Source organism: Alligator sinensis, unplaced genomic scaffold (genome assembly GCF_000455745.1).
Source record: "Alligator sinensis unplaced genomic scaffold, ASM45574v1 scaffold331_1, whole genome shotgun sequence".
Lineage (NCBI taxonomy): Eukaryota > Metazoa > Chordata > Crocodylia > Alligatoridae > Alligator > Alligator sinensis.
In genome coordinates, this window is record NW_005842033.1 from 924,660 (window position 1) to 946,384 (window position 21,725).

Genomic DNA, 21,725 nt, shown 5'->3' on the forward strand with positions numbered 1-21,725 from the left:
GAAGTGTGGCTGCCCTCCACTGCTGCAGAATGGGGGGAGAGGAGAGGATATAGGGACAAAGAGAAGCAATTCAGCTGGATACACAGAAATAATAATGTACATATTACATGTTCATCCTGAAGGTTCCCTCAAGGCTGCCCAAATTTCATTTGCCAGGTAACATCTGGTGGCAAATGACCCCAAAGCACAAAGGGGTACATCAGCGTCACTACCTACTCCTCTTACAAAAAAGAAGAAAAAAAAATCCAGTGGGAGTTTAATGCCCTCTTTTTGGCCCCTACAGTTTCCACTGATTTCAACTAGCATCATAGATGCATGGTGTCTCTGAAAAGTCAAACCCTGAAGATATACACAGGGCAGGTTGGATTTCTGTATTTAAGCTGTCATTCAGAAGAGAGTTAAATATATGACATTCAATTAAAGCTGAATCAAGACTGCCAGAGTTGGGGCCAGTAGTGGTAAGGATTTTAGATATTTCAAACCTAATGGTTAGGCCAGCAAGCAATCCCATCAGAGTAGAACAGTCTATTCCAAATACAACCAGCATTAAGCTGCGGGAATGGGATTGTTTTGTTGTTTTTGTTTGGTTAGTTTTTGTCTTTTACTTTACTACCAGAGACACATTGTTAAATTAGTTAGCAGGAGGAAAATGATGTTTAACCACCAATGTTATCCTTTACATAGCATACCCATCTGTCTATCGTCTTCTGAATGCTCCTGTATTGGGTAAGAGCCCAAGCAATATTGGATTTCTGCTTTGTCTGTCCTTATCTTGGGCAGGGTATAACATGATCACATTTATCTTCAAGTACGTACAGTTTTAATCAACCTACCAACCAGGAAGACATTTTTCACATGCTTATATAAAAGCCACAAAGGAGACATTTTTTTCCTCAGAAGTAATCCATGCACGGATGCTGAGCACTGGACACTTAAAAAGGGTTTTTTAAGTTATTTCTCCTGTCACACCCATGTACATAAAGATATTTAAAAAGAAGTTAGTTAATCAGGCTGCTTTGGGGATTAATCCTGAAATTCTGAACCTGACCAGATGAAACGGCTTTTGTGGGAAGCATCACAGAAAGCATGAGAACAAGTGATGGTTATTTGTTTGTTTAGTTGCTTAGTTTTTATAATGCTCTGCACACAAAAGACACATTTTGCTTGGTCATTTCTTACTCTTGACTAGAGCTACTGTTCATTTAAGTTTTAAGAGAACAAACATGTTCAGTTATTCATGAGACTGATAAGTGGGCCATCAGACTCTTACATCCTGATAATCTGTAAGAAAGAGAAAAGTGACACAACAATTAAACTATGCATAAAAAGCAGTGTTCCTCTTGTGATTATGAAGCCCTAGACCACAAGAGAATGAGAAGAGCTAAGGAGAGCTAGATCCAACGCTAAAAGATTATAACAAATCAAAATTTAAGTTAGCTAACATTGCTTCCCGTCCTTCTAGAATGTGTACTTGAACCCCTGGAGAAGGGGAACTGAAGTTATGGTAAATGAACTTAGAGCCTCTGAAAACGAGCATGTAGAGTGACAGTAATGCCTGCCCTATATAACCTCAACTCTGCTTGCTTCATAAAGAGACTAAACAAAAGCTGACCTGTCCCTAACAAAATCTGAGGGGCAAGGACTTTTTGTAATATTTTTTATTGGGCCAACTGTATCATTGGGAGAGCTGTCAGCCTGAAGAAGGGCTCTTGATGCTCAAAAGCCCCTCCAACAGCTCCCCCAATCATAGAATTGTTCCAATAAAGGATTATCACAAAAAAAATTGCCTCTTGGGTATTTCATGCACCATCATGGCTACAGCAACACTTCAACCCTGCTGTCTTCTCTTGTGTTCTCCCCAGTCCTACGCCATCTACCAGCCCTCGCTCTGCTAGGTGTAGCTGTATGATCTCAGGAGATGGAGGAAAGCTTGCACTTAAATCTGTGGAGAGGGGCAGCCACAGCTTAAACGAATCAGGAAACCTACTTTCCTAGGCTGTGCGCTGCAGAAGATGTGAATTCATGCTCTCAGTGGCCCTGGCCTGTTCTAAAATCTCAAAATGTATGGAAAGGAGCTGGAAATGCCTGCAAAGTTTTCAGGCTGTTAGACTGCATCCTCTCCTCCAGAGGCTGATGTTCCAGGGTCTGTGAAGAAAACTAGGGAATATAATAGTGCTTCAGCTTCCACAGGAAGGGTGGAAGTGAGAGATGTGGGTGTAAGTCATCTAGGATGTGGAGAACCAGATCTCCCACTTCCTGGGCACATGTTTGAACCACTAGGATAGTATATGAAAGGGGGGCCTCCTACCTTCCTCTTCTCTCCAGCAGCTGGTTTGTAATGAGTTATGTTTATGTTCTCGGCTCCCTTGCTAGCTCTGCCCTGTCCCCTGCCCAAGGAATCAGGAACTTGGGCAGACTTCAGGCACTCCACATGCCAATTTGTATTGCAATAGTTAGGTGTCTAGCTGGCTCATCCGGATCACTTCTGAGCATGTGCTGTAGCCTAAGTCTGGGCATGTAGGGATCTCTGCAGGCCAGAATAGAAGAACCTAACAAATCTAGGGACATAGCTGGTTTTGCTGTTACTGGTAAGGGGTGAGGCTGGATCACTTTGGAACCTAGTACAGCAGGCATTCACACACAATAGCAAGGGACACCTGAAATACAGGGCACAACGGCTTTTTGCTGTTCTGATAGGACTCCATACTATCTCCAATCCCAGGCCCTTTTCTAACAGGCACAACCCAGCCCTATGGTCTCAGAGGCCAAGTAAACTAATGCAATACTCCTTTAATAAAAGCAGAATAGTTATGAACTATCTATAGTCCATATATTCTAAGAAATAACGTTTTTGAATGAAAGTGCATCAAAACAAAGGGCTTCATCTTCTGAGGCTACACAAACTTAATCAAAGGCCTGAAACTTATCAATGAATTTGAGAAGCTCATCACCCAAATTTGTTGGCACTGGATTTATAAACCAGATACCTTGTTTCGGGTGGACCCAAACCCTCAGGCAGACCATGACCTTTCCATTCAATAATAGGCAAAATTAATTGATACACAGTGATAGCAGATAAGAATAATGCAAGCAATTCTATATCTACCAGTCTTAGAGCTGTCATCAGAGAAAAGGTACGTCTGGCCAGTACGCAAGCTTCACCCTGAGGTTCTCCCTTGAATGTCAGATGTCAGCAGCCGGTTGGAGGCCGAGGCCCACCCCTGCCAGTGGGGTGTGTAAGATGGGCTGATGGTGCTCCCTTTGTCCATGGTGGCTTTCGGTTTCCCTCTCGGGGACCCTTTGCTGCTCTGAAATCCCTTCTTTTGTATTTTTTTCTCCTCCTGATGACTCTTCACTTCTGGCCATTGCTGATTGGTCTCTCAGTGGTCATCATACTGTCCATGTTCTGTCTTGTGAGCATAATCCTTTGTTTCACAAACCCATCATATACACACATCCTAATTTGGGCTTTACCGGTTTTATCCTAATTTGGTCCATTCCCCAAAACCAGAAATCCCAAGGGCCCTGCAGTTGGGCACTGTGACCTGATGCCACCTTATCTTACGTTATGGAACAGTGTGGTACATGTCCCAGCCTGTGTGTCTGCTCACTGCTTGCCTGTATCAGACACAGTGGGCCTTGAAGAAACTGTCACAGACAGGCCTTTTTAGAAATAAGTTAACTCTTGCTGTTGCCCTGGACCATTAGTCTAATGCATATCTACTTTACCCTAAAGCCAATTCCCAAAAGCAAACCTCTCAATACCATTCTCTAGTCATCAAAATTCTTCCAATAAGCCATTCTTAAGCTCATTAGGCAGAGGTGACATTTGTAGTCTGACCAACAGGTTAGGTTAGTGTCAAAATGAGATCCCAACATACTTCATAGTAACAATTAGAAGCAAGCAAAGCTTACCTTGTGAAACCTGAAGCCAGGAGGAGAGCTGGGTGTTTTTGGAAACACAAACTCATTGCATGCAGGTTAGGCTGTGGTTAAAGTGAGGCTTTGCTAAGGAACAGCAGTATGACCAGAGGAACATTTCCAAGACCAGTTGCTGTGGCAGAGGTGAGGAGCCAACAGGTTTTCCAATACTTCCCCTAGAAAAGACTTGCTGAAGACTTGAGTGGAGGAAGCTGCCTCCCTTCTGTGTTCCCTGACAACTGGAGAGAGCGCAGCTAACTACTTCGAAGGGTTTCCAGTTATGAAAAAATGAAAATATTCCGATAAAACTTAAACAGTAGTACATTTGATGAAAAATGATTACACATTGCAAAAATGTAGGTATATTTTTTATCCTTAATATAAAATCAGATAACTGTGAACAGCACATATTTTGATCATTTCAGTCACCATCACCTCTTGAGATTCAAGTATCCAGTGCTCACACCACTATATGCCTGCTTTTACATGCACAATTGTGTGTGTAACATGCCTCTAAGCAAGGCTGCATACATGAGGGACAACACAAAGATAACGTAAGGTCATCTGAAGATTGAAAATGGATTGAGTGTGAACATTTCTTTTCAAATGCATGCATACTTTGAATCTTCCTGAATTATCATACCTCTTGGACACTTTCATAATTATCTATTGTACATCACACAGGAGTCAGATTTACATATCAATGCAATAATTATCATACAACTGATAATGCTGTTACCTCTGAAAAGTCCACTAAAAAGTAGGGGGTCAATCAGCTGCCAGTCCTCAAGGCATCAGAGGTAGAAGAGAAGCTGTCAAATCACAGAACAACATCAGAGGTAAATGATACAGGGTGACCAATAGTGAGAACAAATGACAATGGATTTCCAATGCAAACCTAGCCCTATGGCAACACTGCAGGCCAGCAATGCCAAAAATCTTCTCCTGCCTGGCTTTTGCTAAAGTGAGACAAAGGGATGCTTGGGATGAACTTATGGTTTTAGGTGGTACCATATGATTCTTGGCTCTGACCTCAAATCAGCTGTAGCTCAGTGTTTTTGCCTGAGTTTTTCTTTAAGTGTTTGAGTTTTTTAGACCTGAAGCTCAAAGAAAAACCCAGGATGGAGTAGAAAGAGAAACCTCATGCAAACAAATACCACTGAACTTCCCACAGCTCTGTGCTTTTTTTTTCTGTGCATAGTGCCTTTCATCTTGAAGTGTTCCCTTAAGCTTTAAAATCTATTAGAAAAGGAATTCCTTAAGCATAGCAACATACACACATAATTAAATGCAACCTCTGTAGTTTGCCAGGTTAGTCTGAAGTTGAAAAGAAGGCAGGTGAAGTCAATCTGAAATTTGGCTGCCTGCCTTTGGGGTTCAAGGTGGTCTGTAGCATAGTGTACATTCATGGAAAGTGGGAAAAACATTTGACAAGGACACTAAACTCTTTCAAAGGCTCATGGGATCTTTAATAGCTAAAGGCCTCCTTTTGTAAGCTCTAATTGGAATGACTCATTTGCAGGACCTTCTGAATCTCCACTTACCTATCCTAGAAAAACAGACAGCCAAGCTGACACACGGCTCAAGGGAAACCAGGAATATAGCAAAATGTCTAGGATCTAAGCCTCAGTTACCATTATGCTCAGATAGACAAAGGTCCCCTCAGGGCTACTGCCTAGCTGGCTGAAAAGAAAAAACAAGGGAAAGCCCTGAAATGGCAGTCTCCCCAAAAATGACTCACTGAAGAGGAAAGGTACAAAGACCTCTGCAGATGCAGAGCCAAATCCTGGCCCACATGCTCAGCTATCACAGGCCAGTCACAGCTCTTGTTCCTCACCAGTCTGTACTCAGGGTGCCAAAAGAGATCAGGAGCTGCCCTCAGCAGTGGCTGTGAAGCTGTCCTTTGTCTGCCCAGTGCTGACACTTCCCATGTTAGTGGCACTGAAGATCAGCTATTAGATGGGGATTGACTGGCCTACACAAATTTTGGGTGGACTTGAGGACAACACAAGCCTGGCAGGCTCCTCTCAGCCACATAAATCCCGGTTTTGGAGGACTCAAGATGAGTCCTTGCACTCTTTTGGTTTCCCAGCATTGCTGCAGCACTGTCCAGGTAAATGAGAGGTGTCCAGACACTTTGGTTATATTTATCTGCCAGCACAGTGAGTGTGAGCACAGTGGCAGGGCACACCTTGTGGTCCACACACAGCCAGCAGCTCCATAAATTGGCAAGCCCAGTTACAAGTGAAGCTGGCATGAGTGTGGTTCTATACATGCCCCATAGAACCTCACATAGAGAGGGAAGCCCTTTCCACAGAATCAGAGAGAAGTAGGGCTGGAAGGGACCTCCAGAGGTCATCTAGTCAAACTCCCTGCCTGTGGCAGAATTATCGCTATCTAAACCATTTTATATAAATCCATCATCTAAACTCTGTGTAAAATTACTGTCAACCCTAACATAACACCCTAACCTGCCACAGGTAAAGCAGTGGAACCACAGCAGCCAATGTCCTTCTTCTGTAAAAGGTTGTTAATATATGCTCAGGAGATCCCAGGTAGAGGGCCATGCCCCCTGCTACAGAGGAACCTCTCTACTATACATTCAGGTACTCCACAGTTCTTGACCATGTACTTTGTGTTCCTATGTGTAGCAGGCTGGCTGCCCTCAGGATCAGTCAGACTGACACAGATGCCCCCCTGCCCAGGTCTGGGGGCTTTTACCTTCCCTGAAAACAACTACTGTACCTCAAAGGCTTTTGCATGGTGATCTTTATGCACATCATTTAGCCCTTCTCTTGATTTCTCTTCAAACTTCTGACTTTGTGGAATCCAGCTGGCTTAGACAGCTGCTCTCCCTTCTCTCACCAATATCCATCAATGCACAGAACCTGCAGCTGCCTGAAAGTTTCAAGCATCCCTGAAGACTTTTGGATCATTAAGGTCCGCTACTGCATGTCAAAGCCACAGCTTACACATTACCAAGCCATAATGTCTGATCAGTGAAGTGATCTATTAAGGATGGGAAGGTGAGCAGCAGTAAAGTAACTGGAATGGCTAATGACCTAATTCAAAGGAGGTTTTTCAATTGTGGTTTCTGTGATTGCATGGTAATAACACCACACCAGCTAGTGTAGAAGCCGTAAGGATGAAAACTGACATCAATAAGAACAAGTCAATATTAGATAAAAATCCATTTAAACCTGAGTTGCGGCAAGTGACTGCCGCTGTGACTAAGAAAACTTCCATGTCCAAATGTTTGTTTAACAGATGTATGATGCTGTTTGCCCTGGTAACTATCTCTTTTTGATATGGATGAGGTACTGAATATTTTATAGCAGTGATGACTCTGTTCTCTTCAAGGCAGCAGCTTAAAAAAAAATCCCAGAAAACACTTTGTCCTTCAATTCAGCATTATGTAATATTACAGCTTGGCTATCCACTTCTTTGAATGCTTTACCAGCTGATGACAGGAGCAAAAAGATGTTTCATTTAAAAAAGTGTTGTTGAGTTTTGGGGGGTTGTTTTGTTTTGTTTTCTGGTTTTGTGTTGATTTTTGGTTGTTTTATTTCACTGGCAGATAATGCTTCATCAGAAACAGCACTGGAAGCTGAAATGGAAGAAGCCATTGAGGAACATGACAGTGAGCCATCTCACAAATTCTCAGTGAAGCCTAGGCAGAAATTCAGATAATCAGATCTTAATAGAACATAATGTACTCCAGAAAGGGTAGACATAATGTATCCTAATGTATTCAATATTTGTCTTTGATGTAAGGTTAAGAATTATTCCATATGTTTTAGTTTAACACTAAATTAATTTTGGTTGGAAACCATCATACATTAATTATCAAATAGAACTAAGCTACAGCTCACTTGTTTTCCTAGGTTATTAGACGTCTGCTGTGAGACAGTTATGTTGCAGCATTTCATTTATAACAGCTATAGCTAACATTAATGCTGTCTCTGCCAACTTCCCTGGATAAGGCTCAGTTTTAAGAAAAAAAAATCTAGGCTTAGGGAGACAAAATGAAATAATCTGGCCACCAAAACAGTTACACAATGAATGGCAAAGGCTGTCATGTTTAGCAACACTAAGGGTATGCCTGAGTAAAGATGACAGGGATTAGCCAAAATCATCCAGATTATGGGGCAGATTTTGAGAGGGCTTGAACACGTCATTGGAACTTGTGTTTTGTTTATAACAGTCCAGCTTTCAATACAGTTTTGAACAACAGTTGCTCATACTTATAGCTTTCATTTCTTCTGAGGGTGGAGGCTTATTATGCAAATTTCACAGTTTAAATAAATACTATGTAAATAGTATTGCTAAAATAAAAGGCAAGAGACAAAGGAAACTAAAAACTAATAGCCCATAGCATATTTTACATTAATGGAAAGTGAGAATAGGTATTACAAACACACACATATACAGAGAGAGAGAGTGCATGTGTATGTGTGTGTGCACACCTGTGTGTGCATTGTGATGGGGGGCATGTTGTATAGCTGCTGTATGCAGTGAATATACAGACAATATAGAATTAGGTGGAACTTCCCTGAGATCCTTTGCTTAAAAAAGCTTCCATTCAGTGTAGCCTAGTTCGGTGGTTTTCAAGCTTCCTGATGATGATGATGATGATGATGATGATGAAGTGAGTGTCGCCATACTCATATGTTGGAAGCATGAGGACCAGAAAGCCAGCAACAGGTAGAATGGTCAATGTGAATGCCACTGTTAAGGCTGGAATCCACTAATTTAGTGTGTATGCTCTGGCTCCGTACAGGTGCACAGCATGCAGCAGTAAGTGCCAAACCACAGGTCATAGGTGGACAGAGAAAATATTATTTGACGGAGCAGAGCACCGCTCCCTCCCACCCCCCACCAGCAGGTAAGTCTGTCATGGGGAAGGGGCATGGTGGGGGCAGACTGAGTGGGGCAAAGGCAGGGACTGGGGTGAATGGGGCCCTGAGCAGCTTGTCCAGAGGCGTGGTGGGGGAAAACAGAGGACTCCTGCCACTGCGTACACCCTGCTGAAGGCCTGGGAAGCAAGTGCCCCCCTCAATCTGTGCATGGGGTGAGGGTGGGCTGCCACTGCAGGCTAGGGCTCTGTGCCCTGCTGCCTTTGCCCTGAGAGCCACGCAAAGACATGTGCCTGCCACTGCCGAGTGGGCAGGGGACAGGGCACAGCCTGGCAGCAGAACATACAGCATCGTGCTGCTCCCAGGGCAGCAGCAATGGGGTGCAGAACCCCAGCACATGCACAGATCAGGGGGGCACATGCCCTGCCTCCTCAGAGTGCACACAGCAGTGGGAGCCCCCCTGCACCTTGCCCTGGGGCCCCACTCACCCCAGCCCCTGTCCCTTCCTCTGCCTACTCTCTCCCACACTGTGGGGGCCTCGATCTACAGCCCCCATAAGCCCCTTCCTCTTCAGAGTAGACTGAAACTTGCCTGGCTGCCACGCTGTGCAGTAATCCACACACGGGGTTTGTGATCCTGGCTGTGTCTCTGAGTGTGCACACCTCTCCCTGCCCCCCACCCCCCCCGTAGCAGCCCAGAGCCTGTGGCTGGGCTGCCCTGTGGCCCTACCTGTTGCCCCACCTTTTGTGGGGGGCTAAGCCCCATTTGCCCCAGCCTTCTGCCACCTATGCTGGAGGTGCAAAGTATTTGGAAACTTGCAACCCAAGTGATGCCAGGAAGGCAACAGATCAGAGCTCCTCTGCTGCTAACCTTACCCTGGACCCCTTCCGGATGCTGGCAGTAGGTAAGGGTCCAGTCCAGCTTGACTCCTAAATAAGTAACAGTGTAACAATGTTCAAGTGTTCAGTCACCAAGTTTGATTTTTATTTTTTCTTCACTTAATGGTTATTTGGATGGAAGGCCATTGCCACTGTTTTAGTGAGGCTGAGCTGGAGACGCCATTTATGGAAGTCATCAGCAAGGGTGTTCATGTCTGATGTCAAATTGGATTCAATGGCTTCCCATTGCTTGCTTGATTTGGTGAGAGCCAGGTCGTCAGCATAGCCATACTTCTTGGACTGGATGTCAGGGAGGTCGACAATGTACATGTTGAAAAGCAATGGAGAAAGTACTGAGCCTTACAGGATGCCATTCTTTACACTTCAAGGGTGGCTTTTCTGTCCATTAGGTGTGTGCAAATTGGGCCCTATTCAATTCGGATTTGGCCCGAATCAGGGACAGTGATTTGATTAGTTGATTTGGATCGCTGTCCCTGATTAGATTCAGCCGAATCCAAATCTGAAGACTCGATGCTGATTTGAAGAATCAGCAATTCGGACATAGGCATAGCTTTAGATGTTTTTTCTATGTACCTTGAGGTACCAGCAGGGCTCACAAATGCTGTGATGCTGGGGTGGATGGAGTGTCCCACAGGAGCACAGGGGGCCACCCCATGTGCTCGGCGGTGTACCCAGAAGTGGACTGGAAATACTTCTGGTCCACTTTCAGGTCCACCAGGGAGCGCATGGGGGAGGGCCCATGCCCCCCTGGCTTGGCGATCGGCTACAGGGGGACTCCAGGTGCCCCCCAGGCCCAGGAGGCCCCTCACGCACTCTCTGGCAGACCCAGAAGTGGACCCGAAGTGCTTCTGACCCACTTCCGGGTCTGTTGCCGAGTGTGGGACACTCCATCCGCTCCAGCATTTCAGCATTCACGAGCTGCCTGCTACCTAAAGGTATGTAGAAAAAACATTTAAAGTTGTGGCTATGTCCAAATCGCCGAATCTTTCTGAATTGTTTCAGAGGTTTCCATTTCAATTCGGAGAGATTAAAGGGTCTCCTGATTCAATTCCAATTTGGAGATTTGGCCACTGAATTGAGCCGAATCTCCACCGAATCGAATCAGGGACCAAAGCTTCGTACAGCCCTACTGTCCATTGAGGGCCTTGAGAAATTCCATGAGGCTCCTCCAGCATATCATGGCATTGGTTTCATTGCTTTTTCTGGTGTTACTGAAAGAGTCAGAAAAGAGTGTGCATACACTGTCAATGACAAAGTAGTAGCCTTTCCCTTCCATCTAGTGACTGAATTTTAAGGGCTCACCCATTAAGCCAATTTCCTTCTCATCTCTCACATCAAAATAAAAACACTGTGGGTGCATCTACATGTGCAATTAATACAATGTGATAAACTTTGGAGCACTTTGTGCCAGTATACACTACTTCCAGATTCAGCGTCAACACGTGTGCCCAATACAGCAGCACTTTGAGCCAAGGCAGAGCAGCCCTGGGCTGGCAGCAGGCTCAGGGGTCAGCCCTGGGCTTCAGGTGACTACGTTGAGGCTGGCTGGGGCACAAGAGTGCTGAAACTGTGAAGCCATGTGGCTGAACCCCCAAACCTGTTGCCAGCCTGGGACTGCTCTGCCCTGGTTCCAAGTGCTGCTGTCTTGGTCACCATTCACACGTGCATTGCAGCACAGTAAATGACTCTGCTGTAAGATAGTACTCTCCCTGACAGTACTCCTATGACTGAGTAAATTAATTTACTACACCCGACCTGTGCATGGGGATGCTTTACTGTGGAGCTAATTAGTCTACTCTGCAGTAAAGCACACATGCAGATGCACCCTGCAAGCAGCAGGTTTTAAATATTTCTCTTGTGCATACTGCAGCTCTGCCACTGGTATCACAGATACTGATGCAACAAAATCCCTTTCCTTTCTTCTTTTCAGCTACCAGGATCTGTGTTATTGAAGCATGCAATATAGTCACATGTTTAAAATACATAGTTGAGATACTGCAACATATTTATGCAGGGCCGCAGTAGTGAGTCTAGACTCCTCACTCCTCTGAACTGCTGATATCACTACTATTCTTCAGATATGCAGGATCTGTGCTTTGGCAGTCAGTTTTCACTAAAGAAGTAGCTTCAGCCAGATGTGATCTGGGCAGGTTCATAGGAGCATAAGAAAGTAGAGCTGGAATGGACTTCATGAGGTTATCTAGGCCAGCCCCCTGCTCAGGGTAGAATCATCCCTAACTGAACTATCCCAGTTGAGTTTTCTGGCTAACCTGCTCTTGAAAATTTCTGAGGATGGAGATTCTACAACTTCTCTAGGTAGCTTGTTCCAATGCTTGACCACCATCATAGTCAGGAAGTTCTTCCTAATCTCCAATCTAAGCATCCCCTGCTGCAGCTTGTGTTCATGGCTCCTAGTCCTGTCCCCTACAACCACAGAGAAAAGCCCATCTCCATCCTTTTTATAATTGTTCTTCAGGGATTTGAAGACTGTGGGAGGATTTGAAAACAGTCTTCTCTTCTCCAGAATAAATAAACCTAGTAATTTCAGCCTTTCCCAAAGTTTTGCTTCTCTGGCTCCTAATAATTTTTGTCACTCTGTACTGAATTCATTCCAATCTGTTAACATCCTTCTTGAAGTGTGGGGCCTAAAACTGGACATAGTACCTAGTTGAGGCCTCACCAGTGCTGAATAAAGCAGGAAAATCACTTCCCTTGGTTTGTAAATGACACTCCTATTGATACAATCTAATATGCTGTTGCAACAAGAGCACACTGTTGGCTTACATTCAGTTTATGGTCCACTGTAACCCTGCAAATCCTTCTACACACTATGGAAGCCTAGCGAATCATTCCTCAATCTGTATTAGTGCATGCAATTCTTCTTCTTCTTACAGGACTTTGCACTTGTCCTTGTTGAATTTCATCTGGTTGGTTTTTGGACCATATTTCCAGTCCATCCTGGTCATTCTGGATCCCAGGCCTACTCTGCAGAGTGCCTGTAACTCTAGCCCACTTGTTGTTGTTTGCAAATTTGCTAAACATGCAGTCAATCCAATCATCAAAATCATTAATGAGGATGTTGCACAGTATCAGATGCAGGAAAAACCCCTGGGGAATCCCATTTAATAACTTCTCCCAAATGGACATTGAGCCATTGAGGACTACTCATTGAGCACAACAATCCAACCACTTATGTATCTACCTTACAATACTTTTGTCTAGTCTGTTATTTCCTTGTTAAACTTGTTAATGAGAATGTTGTGGGTGACAGTTTTGAAAGCCTTGCAAAAGTCAAGGTATATCGCATCTGCTGCCCCCCCCCCAAACACAGAGTGGACAGACCTTATCACAGAAGGAAATCAAGTTGGTCAGGAATGACTTGCTCTTGCTGAATGAATCCATACTGGCTGTTCCTGATCACCAGGGATCTGGGTTTTCCATTCACCATGATAAAATGAGAAAATCAGCATTTTATCGCATTTTAAGTGGAAACCCCAGATTTCATCCTGTAAAGGAGAAAACATGGGAAACGGTGGGCTTTCCCTTGAAGGCTGGAAGAGTTTCAGCCTGCAAGGGGCTAGGAGGAGCAGGAGAAGGGCAGTCAGGCAGGGGGCATACATGGCTGCCAGGCAGCCTGGAATGCAGCTCCTGCAGGTAAGTCTGGTGGTGGCGGGGGGACAGGGGGAATTGAGGCCCCCATAGTGAGGGTGGAAGGGAGTTGGACAGGGCTGGAGCTGGGGCTGCTGCACACAAAGTGGTGTGTGGGACTTGGGGCCCAGGGTCAGAATGCATAGCTGCAGGGCCCACTTAAAGAGCGAGATGGAGATGCGGGCAGCTTCTATGGGGGGCAGGAGGAGGGTGCGGGTAGGTGTGGGCTGCTCACTGTGGGCTCAGGCTCCCCGTCATGAATGCTGCATGCCCCTGGAGGCTGGGGGGCTGCACAGCAACTGCCCACAGGTGACAGTGGCGGTGTCAGCAGCGGGGGCATGGCAGCAGTGAGCAGGGAACCCTCCCAGGCAGCCACAACATTGTCGGCAGCAGGGTGGGGGGTGGTGACCAGTGACCGGTGGTTGATGACCACCCGCAGACATTGCCAGCAGCAACAGCGGCAGCCAGCGACGATCGGGGACTGCCCACAGACACCGCCAGTGGTGTTGGCAGTGGGGGAGAGGGGTGGTGAGTGATGACTGCCCACCAACGCCACCAGCAGCGTCAGTGGCGCTTTTTGCAGGGGGTGCACCGCCAAGCTTGGAGGGTCCACGTGCACCCCCTACGCACCGCCAGTGCTCCCTGCTCTGCTGCCCTCCTCCTGGGGCCTCCATGGGTTGGTGGGTGGGACCCAGTGAGGCAGGGCAGAGCGGGGTGGGGAAGCTTGATGCTGCCGTCATGAACCTTGCGTCACCATGGCAAGGCAACCCCTGCCCAGCCAGCAGCAATGGGAGTGGTGGCACAAAGGGCACCCCCACCATGGTGGCACAGGGCTTACAGTGGTGGTGCCTGGCCCGCTCTGCCCTGCCATGCTGGTCCTGCCTGCTGGGCTGCAGAGCCCCAGGGGGAGGGCAACAGGTTGGGGAGCCCTGAGCCCACAGCCCACACCCACCCCATGCACAAATCTGGAGTTCATGTGTCCCCTATGCCCCACTCTGGTAGTGCATATAGCAGTAAGGTGCTGCCTCCCGCAGGTGACAGCCATGGCTCAGGTGCTGTTGCATGGGGCAGGGGGCTGCAAACCAGGGTCCCTGGCCCCATAGCCCTGGCAGCTGGAGACCCTCTCCACCAGGGCTGAGGGAAGGCAGGGGGCTGTGGGTGGGGAGTGAGGGGCACCAGCGGGGCTGTGGAACTGTGGATTGGGCGTGAAGGCCAAGGGCATGGGCAGGGCACTAGCATATCAGGGCTGCTCAGTGCCACAAAGCAGTAGTGGGGGACAGCTGCAGCTGCATCTCCATCCTGGCGAGCAAAGGGGGCAAAGAGAGCTCTGATTTTCCATGATAAAAAACCCCAGAATCAAATGCCAAAATTTATGGGTATTTAGAATTTATTTTATTATAATGATTGAGGCACCGGTAGGCTTCTAACTTGCTTAAAAATTGTAAATATATCAATAAAACATTGTGTTCAACTGATACCTATCTATATAGTAGTGTTTCATTTTAATCATGTATTTGGGGGGTTTTTAATGAGAGAATTTGCAATTTTTAAACAGAGAAAACCAGGATCCCTGCTGATCACTTTGTTCTCAAGTAGGTGCTTTGCAATAGATTCCTTGAGGACCTTGCTCCTTTCCAGGTATTGAGGTCAGACTGACTGGTCTGCAAATCCCCTTATCCTCCTTCTTCCCCTTTTTAAACATGGACATTCTATTGGGCCTTTTCTGATCACCTGGGAACTCACCTGACCCTGATCATCTGGCAACTCAGCACTGGTCCCTAGCCTGTTCTTCCATTACTCTAGGCTGTTTGTTGCTTTCCCTATCTTTGCTGCCAATTGAACGCATGACCTGGTAGCTGACCTTATTCATGAAGACTGAAGTAACAAGGGTGTTAAAAAATTCAGCCTTCTCTGTATCATTCATAACAAGGGTGGCTTCTGTGTTTTAAGGGATCTACACTTTACTTGGTCTTCTTCTTACTTCTGACATACCTTTCCATTTTCCCATTCTCAGCTGAATCTTTCTTGTTCATGAGCACCAAATTGAGAAGAGCTTCCCTCATATTTGGCCTCCCTATCACCTGTACCAAAAGTTACCCCCAGCAAACTCCAAGAATTTGATGGACACCATTGGAAAGAAGCAACCTAGAAGTAAAGGCACTATTAACCCATAATTGCTCTCAGAAGTGATCTCAGGCAGTGGTCAGACCTTTATTCTGGAACTCAAGTTCTCTTGTAAATCAGAAATACAGTTCAGGTACAATGATGTCAGAATCACTCAATGTTCTCACATGATTTCATCCCTAAAATTGAATGCTCTCAAGTATGACCATTACCTCAAATTTTCATCATTAAGTAACACATCTGAACACCAAACAGGAAAATAGAGCCTTTCCAAGCTTGGGATCTGACAATATCCCAATGTTGAAAGTGGTCTTGGGCAAGGAAATGTATATATCAGACATGAAATTTTGTTTGTGGCCTCTCTCCTCTAGCAATGGACCAAATATTGAGTTGAGCCCTTACTCTGGCAAACTCCTGTCAACTTCAGTGGGAATTTTGCCTAAAAACTAAGAATTGTGTAAGAAACTTTGATTCCCAAGGCTAGAAGTTAATGAATAGGAAAGCCATCTACCCAAAATTCCTACTATAAATATGCACAGTTACTTTCATATGGAGACAAATCCTGAGGTCCTTCAGTCAGTTTTTACCCCCTACTGAAGTCAATGATTCTTCTCCAAAAGACAGGCAAAGCCTCATTTATCAAGATAATCAGCTTTACTATTTGATCAGCACCAGAATGCCATACTGTAATACAGAGCTTGGATTTAACTTTTACTCCTTGTTTCCTTAAGTTTCAGTGCCGACAATCTGTCAGCAGTATTACTCTTCATTAAAAAAAAGCTTCTTCATCCTCAGCAGCTGTTCAGTTCTTCAATATGTATATTTTGTAATTCCCTCTAACTCTGCTAATGTGTCTTGTAATCTCAAGGCCATGAGTTTCTTACATTGCTTCCCCTGCATCTGTAACATTCGCCTTAAAATTGAAATATAAAGCCTTTTCAGATTTCATAGCTTGAAGGGAATGACTTTCAAACCTAGCCCCAAAATCAGGCTTTGTAGCAGCCCAAAAGAAACAGCAGCTATAATCCCATGAGTCCCCATTCATTTTACAATATTAAACCCAAAGCCTTAGCTAGTTCTACCATAACTCTGAGATCTTGTAAAAAAATCTGCTGTCTGTTTCTATTACACTTAAAAAGGAGTCAGGAGTACAATTTATGCCTGCTGCTAATTGTGTTTGGTCTAAAATTGCATTTTGCCACTATGTCTCATCAAGTGACCAGAGGCAATGTACCTGTTCAATGGGAAAACAAGCAAAAGAAACATTGGATAATATCATTCTCTACACTGAGAGCCAAATGAATATACAGGAGGCTGTATCCCTGTATTCTATGTCCACAGACACTAAAGATTTAATGTATTTGTGAATGAGTATTATAACTGTATATATTAAAAGCTAATTACTCCCAGACATCCTCCAGTTTCAAATTTTCTAAAATGCTAGGAACTCCTAGTATAGACAGTCAAACAGCCTAAGTCTGAACTGATTCAATCTTTGTGGGTTAGTCTAAGCTGTGTGGATTGAACTGTTAAGCAAGTGAACAGACATTCACCTTTGATTCCAGAAATGCAGCGACATGCTTGCAGTGGCCCAGGCCAGAAGCTGGGGGGCACTAGAGCACGCTTCCCTGTTCAGCTGGAGTAGATAGCTTAGGCCAAATCTAGCTTGCCCACCCTGGAGGTTTGCAGGGAAGGTGCAAAGCATCCTGGGACGGTGAGGGATTGTGAGTTAACTTGAATCTGGAGGGGATCTGGGACAGAAGTTCAATAAACTGATTTAACCTAAATCAGTTAAGTCTGATGCTACATCCATCCAGTTTTATCTTAAAACAGTTTTGGTCATTTTGAAAGTGGTTTATGTGCACTGAACTTCTGTTCTGTTACAGATTTGAACCAGTTTCCGATCATTCATATCAGTTTATGTGTTTTTTCTGTCCCTAGCCCTAGACAACTGGAGGCACAAATAACAATTATATAAAGACTTACAAAAGCACTGTGTTGTTGGTATAATGCTGCTAGAACCTTAAAAAAAAACATTTGAAACATAAGAACATTTGGTTCCCAGCTCCTCATTTACTTTGAGTATTTAAATGAACTTGAAAAACATCAGCTCTCAACACAAACAATATGTTCACTCAGCTTTGAGTCCAGACACTCGTAGGCAGGGAGAATGCTCAGGGTAAACTCAAATCAGATTGGCCTAAAATTTCACAATTTCTTTTGGCAAGGCTGGAGAGAGTTTCAGGATTCATTTCAAAGTCTGCATTTTATCTGGCCTTGAATTGTTATAAAAATGCACATTAATGAGACCTGGTTGTACAAATCCCTTCAGATTATGAACCAATAATGTCAGTGTCTCTGCAAGCATGTGCCAGAGCACAGCAGTCCAACTGGCAGACCATAGGTCATATGCAGTCCACAAGGGGTAAATGTGCAGCCCTTGGGTTTCTGATCCAGGCATCGCTACCCTCTTTGTTCTGCCATCAGAGTCCTTGGGCTCCCCCTACCTGCCCCTACCCCTGAGGGTGAGATGGAGTGGCCTGACCTACAGGGCTGAAGGAACCCATAGCTCAGGGGTCCCAGGGACTTCAGGTAGTGTCCATGCTGGTCTAGTGCAACAGGGGTTGCCTACCATGTTGTGGTGGGCAGGAGGGTCAGGGGGATTGTGTTTGAATGAATCAATGCAGTACAGAGGGGGCCGTGTGGTACATCTGTGTGGCAGGGCAGGGGGATGTGCAGTGTGTTGTAGCGGATCCATGCGGCAGGTGCTGTGTCTGCAGGGCAAGGGATAGGCCTGTGCGAAGCAGCTAGTATTTGCTTTGGATTCAGATTCAGCCACTTCGGGGGACAGTGATTCGATTTGGTGATTTGAATCACTGTCCCGATTCGATTTGGCTGAATCTGATTTGGAGTCAGCCAGGCCCAATCACCTACCCACTCTCCCAGCCTGGCAATGGCTGCCCCACCTGCAACAGCTCCTGGCACTTGGGAAAAAAAAGCTCCAGTTCACCAGGTGTTGCCAGGTGGAGGGGGGATCCTCATTGCTGCCCACTGCATAGGGGGCTCTGCATGAGCCCCTGACCCCTCCCCCCCATCACTGTCCTAGCCTCCCCCATGGCTGCCTCACCTGCCATGGCTCTAGCCCTTTAGGGAAAAAAATAAATAAACCCCCCTGGACTCACCACTCCTGCTGGCAGGGGGTGATCCCTGCTGCCCCCCACTGCCCTGCACTGTGTAGGGGCTCCGCATGAGCCCCTCAAAGCTCTGAGGCCACTGCAGGAGAAGCGAGTCCTGGGGTTTTTTTCATTTTTGTTTTTTTTCTTAAAGGGCTGGAGCTGGGAAGGGCAGCCATGGTGGGGGTGGGGAGCAGGGAGGGGACGGCACTTGGCAGGGGTCCCCAGCCCCCTACTTACCAGCTCTGAGTCTGGCTCCAGCTCCCTGCTGCAGCCACCAGGGACTGTCCAAATCATCGAAGCTCTCCGAAGATTTGGAGAGCTTTGAATTGATACGAACCTTTTTTAATTGGTCCCCTGATTCAATTTGGATTCAGAGATTCAGCCACTGAATTGGGCCAAATCTCCTCAGAATCGAATCACCACCCGAAACTTTGCACAGCCCTAGCAAGAGGAGGGGCCTGCACAATGCGTCTGTGAGGGGGAGGAGGTAGTGTGAACTTGCTGATGGACTGCACAAGTCCCCCAAGCCACGTCTGTGCAACATGGGGGCAACATGCAAGGCCTCATGGGGCAGCGTGTCCTGCACAACACTTGCCCAGGTTGTGTGTGCCCCATGTGGTGTGTGACTGGGGGTCCTGTGGCCCCCAGCCACTTACAATTTGTACAGCCCTGAACCAGAATTGTCAGTAAAGGCTGCTGAAAGGAGCTTTTGTCTTCTCTTCAGCCTCCTCTACTCGCTCTTGTTTGTAGGTCAGGTAGCCACTGTTGGTTTGGTATTCAGGAAGGAGCTCATGATCATCCTTCCGCTGTTCTTCTACAATGGTGGCAATATGTGATCCTCACTCTGACTTCCTTTACACCGTGCACTAACTATTGCTTACTGGCATAGGTATCACCATGTACGCTGTAGTACAAAGAGGTAGGGCGCAGCCAGTCTGTCGGCACAGCCTTGGAGAAAGTGCTCACAGCACAGTAAAGATGTCTTTTATAAGGAGACACAGTCTGCTTGTCTAAACCCAGTGATGCCTGTCTGCATTTGCCCCAAGGGAAGGGATCCAGGTTAATTGGTTCAGTCACCTGCCAAATTCCTGTCCCATCTCTCAGATATCTTCCTTTCAGCTTCTTGCTCTCCTCACATGGACTTGACTTGGATTTTCCAAAGATGCAAGACAACTCAGCTCAACATGCAGTCAGCAGGGTACAGCTGCCACTGCTTACTGGGGAGACTCACTGTACTCTCTGTCTCCCTCTGCCTTCAGGATCCTGCCTTGGTTCATCCAGGGAGGAGTGCCTTCAGCCACATGAGCCTGCGTGCACATTAGAAATGAAAGCTAATAGGAGAGCAATCTCAGCCATGAATATCCAAATAAAGCTCCTGTTCTGACCTTACACCTTTCTGATTAAGCAGTTATGCAAATGATAAATCAGCTCAAAGCTAGATTGATATTCAAAGGTTTTCAAAAAGCTTCACTGGCCACACACAGCTTGAGCTTTAGGCCTGTTCAAATCTGGCAGGATACAGATGGGGAAGGAGAGAATGTACAGGGGTGTACTCTGTCTTTCAATAGTCCCCTGTCTGCACAAAATGGGCAACAGGAACAAATGAAAACCCAACCCAAGCTTTTACAACTCACCTGTTTCAAAGTAGTAGGATCACTGTGAAGGTCTCTTTCAGCGGCTTCCATGGGGGAAAAGAAGTAAATATTAAACGTGGACATATCTCTTGCAGGTTTCATATTTTAAATGATAAGAATTAATCCCTGTTTGGCAGTGGTCTAACTTAGGGTCCTGAGCTTGTTGCCAAGCTATCTGGTCTGAGAGAGGATGGGGAGCTCACATAGTGGGGTTGGAGAGCCAAGGAGTCTATGCAGCCTGTGTGGTGGGAGGCCCATACACCATGTGTCCCCAGCCACTCAGAATTTGGACAGCTCTGATCTAATCATTGAAAATTTCCTTATATGCTGTGTGGTTTTTTTTGAGTTTGTCATTTTGAAAAAGTTCTAGTCCTCCAAGACTTTGATAAGTCATAAGGGATTAAAAAGTTTTGCAAATGTAACAGTAAAAGCATGAAAAGCCAAAACAAAAACACTAATCTAAAAGGAGAGCAATATTATTTTCCTCTATGTAAGTAGAACTAATATAATTACTCTAATGAATATGAAGTATGTATTGTCTTTTGTTTCAGTTCAGATGGATTGCTACTCAAAAAGTCAAAGCACAGTATAATCCAAACCTCTATATTTCAGTTAGTCTCATTTCAAATCTGCAAATTTCACATAGATTTGAAGCAAGAATGTAAATTAGGAAAGGATCTCACAAATTCAGATCCATGTTCTGCCGAAAGCCTGACTGGATAGGGTTTTGAGTTTGTAACAAAATGTGAAATTGTATTTTCTGTTGTTTCATGTGAAAACCCTTGATGCAGTGTCACTGTTACTACATTTTCATCAGTCATGAAGGATATAAAATAGTAGTGGACAAACGTGATTGCCTGTGCTGTTGATCAGTTTCTGCTTATGAAGTCTTAGATCCAAATTCAGAAGCTCCTTTATGGAAAAAGCCTACAGATTTTGAGAAGTAAAATCGAAGGGGTTTTATAAAAATTAAATTGGGTTCAATAAAAATTACTGTTTTGTTGAATTACTTTCTATACCTTTTTAACCATCCTCTAGAATTCTATAGAAAAGACAGAATATATTAAGCTGTAGAGAACGACATAAGAACCTTATAGAGACATAATTTGCTAATAGACACCAGGGGAGTGTAAAATGGCATCAAATGTCCTCAAAACCATGGCAAAAGGGTAAGATGGCAAAAGGGTAAGACACCAAAAGTGCAGCAGCTAGTTTAAAACTCGGCAATTGTATTAGCGCCTTACAAGGAAATCTCAGATATCTCCCAAATTCCATATTCCCCATCTAGTTTAACATAGCATTGTGTCTAATATGCTTAGAGAGGAGAGAAATAGGACTCAGGAGAAAAACAAAACACCGCAGAATTGTTACCTGACATTAGCCTAGAAAGAGCTGCTCAGGGTATGAAAAAATAAACATTTTGTAGAAAATTATGTTGTAACTAACCATTTCTCCAGCAGAGGGTGG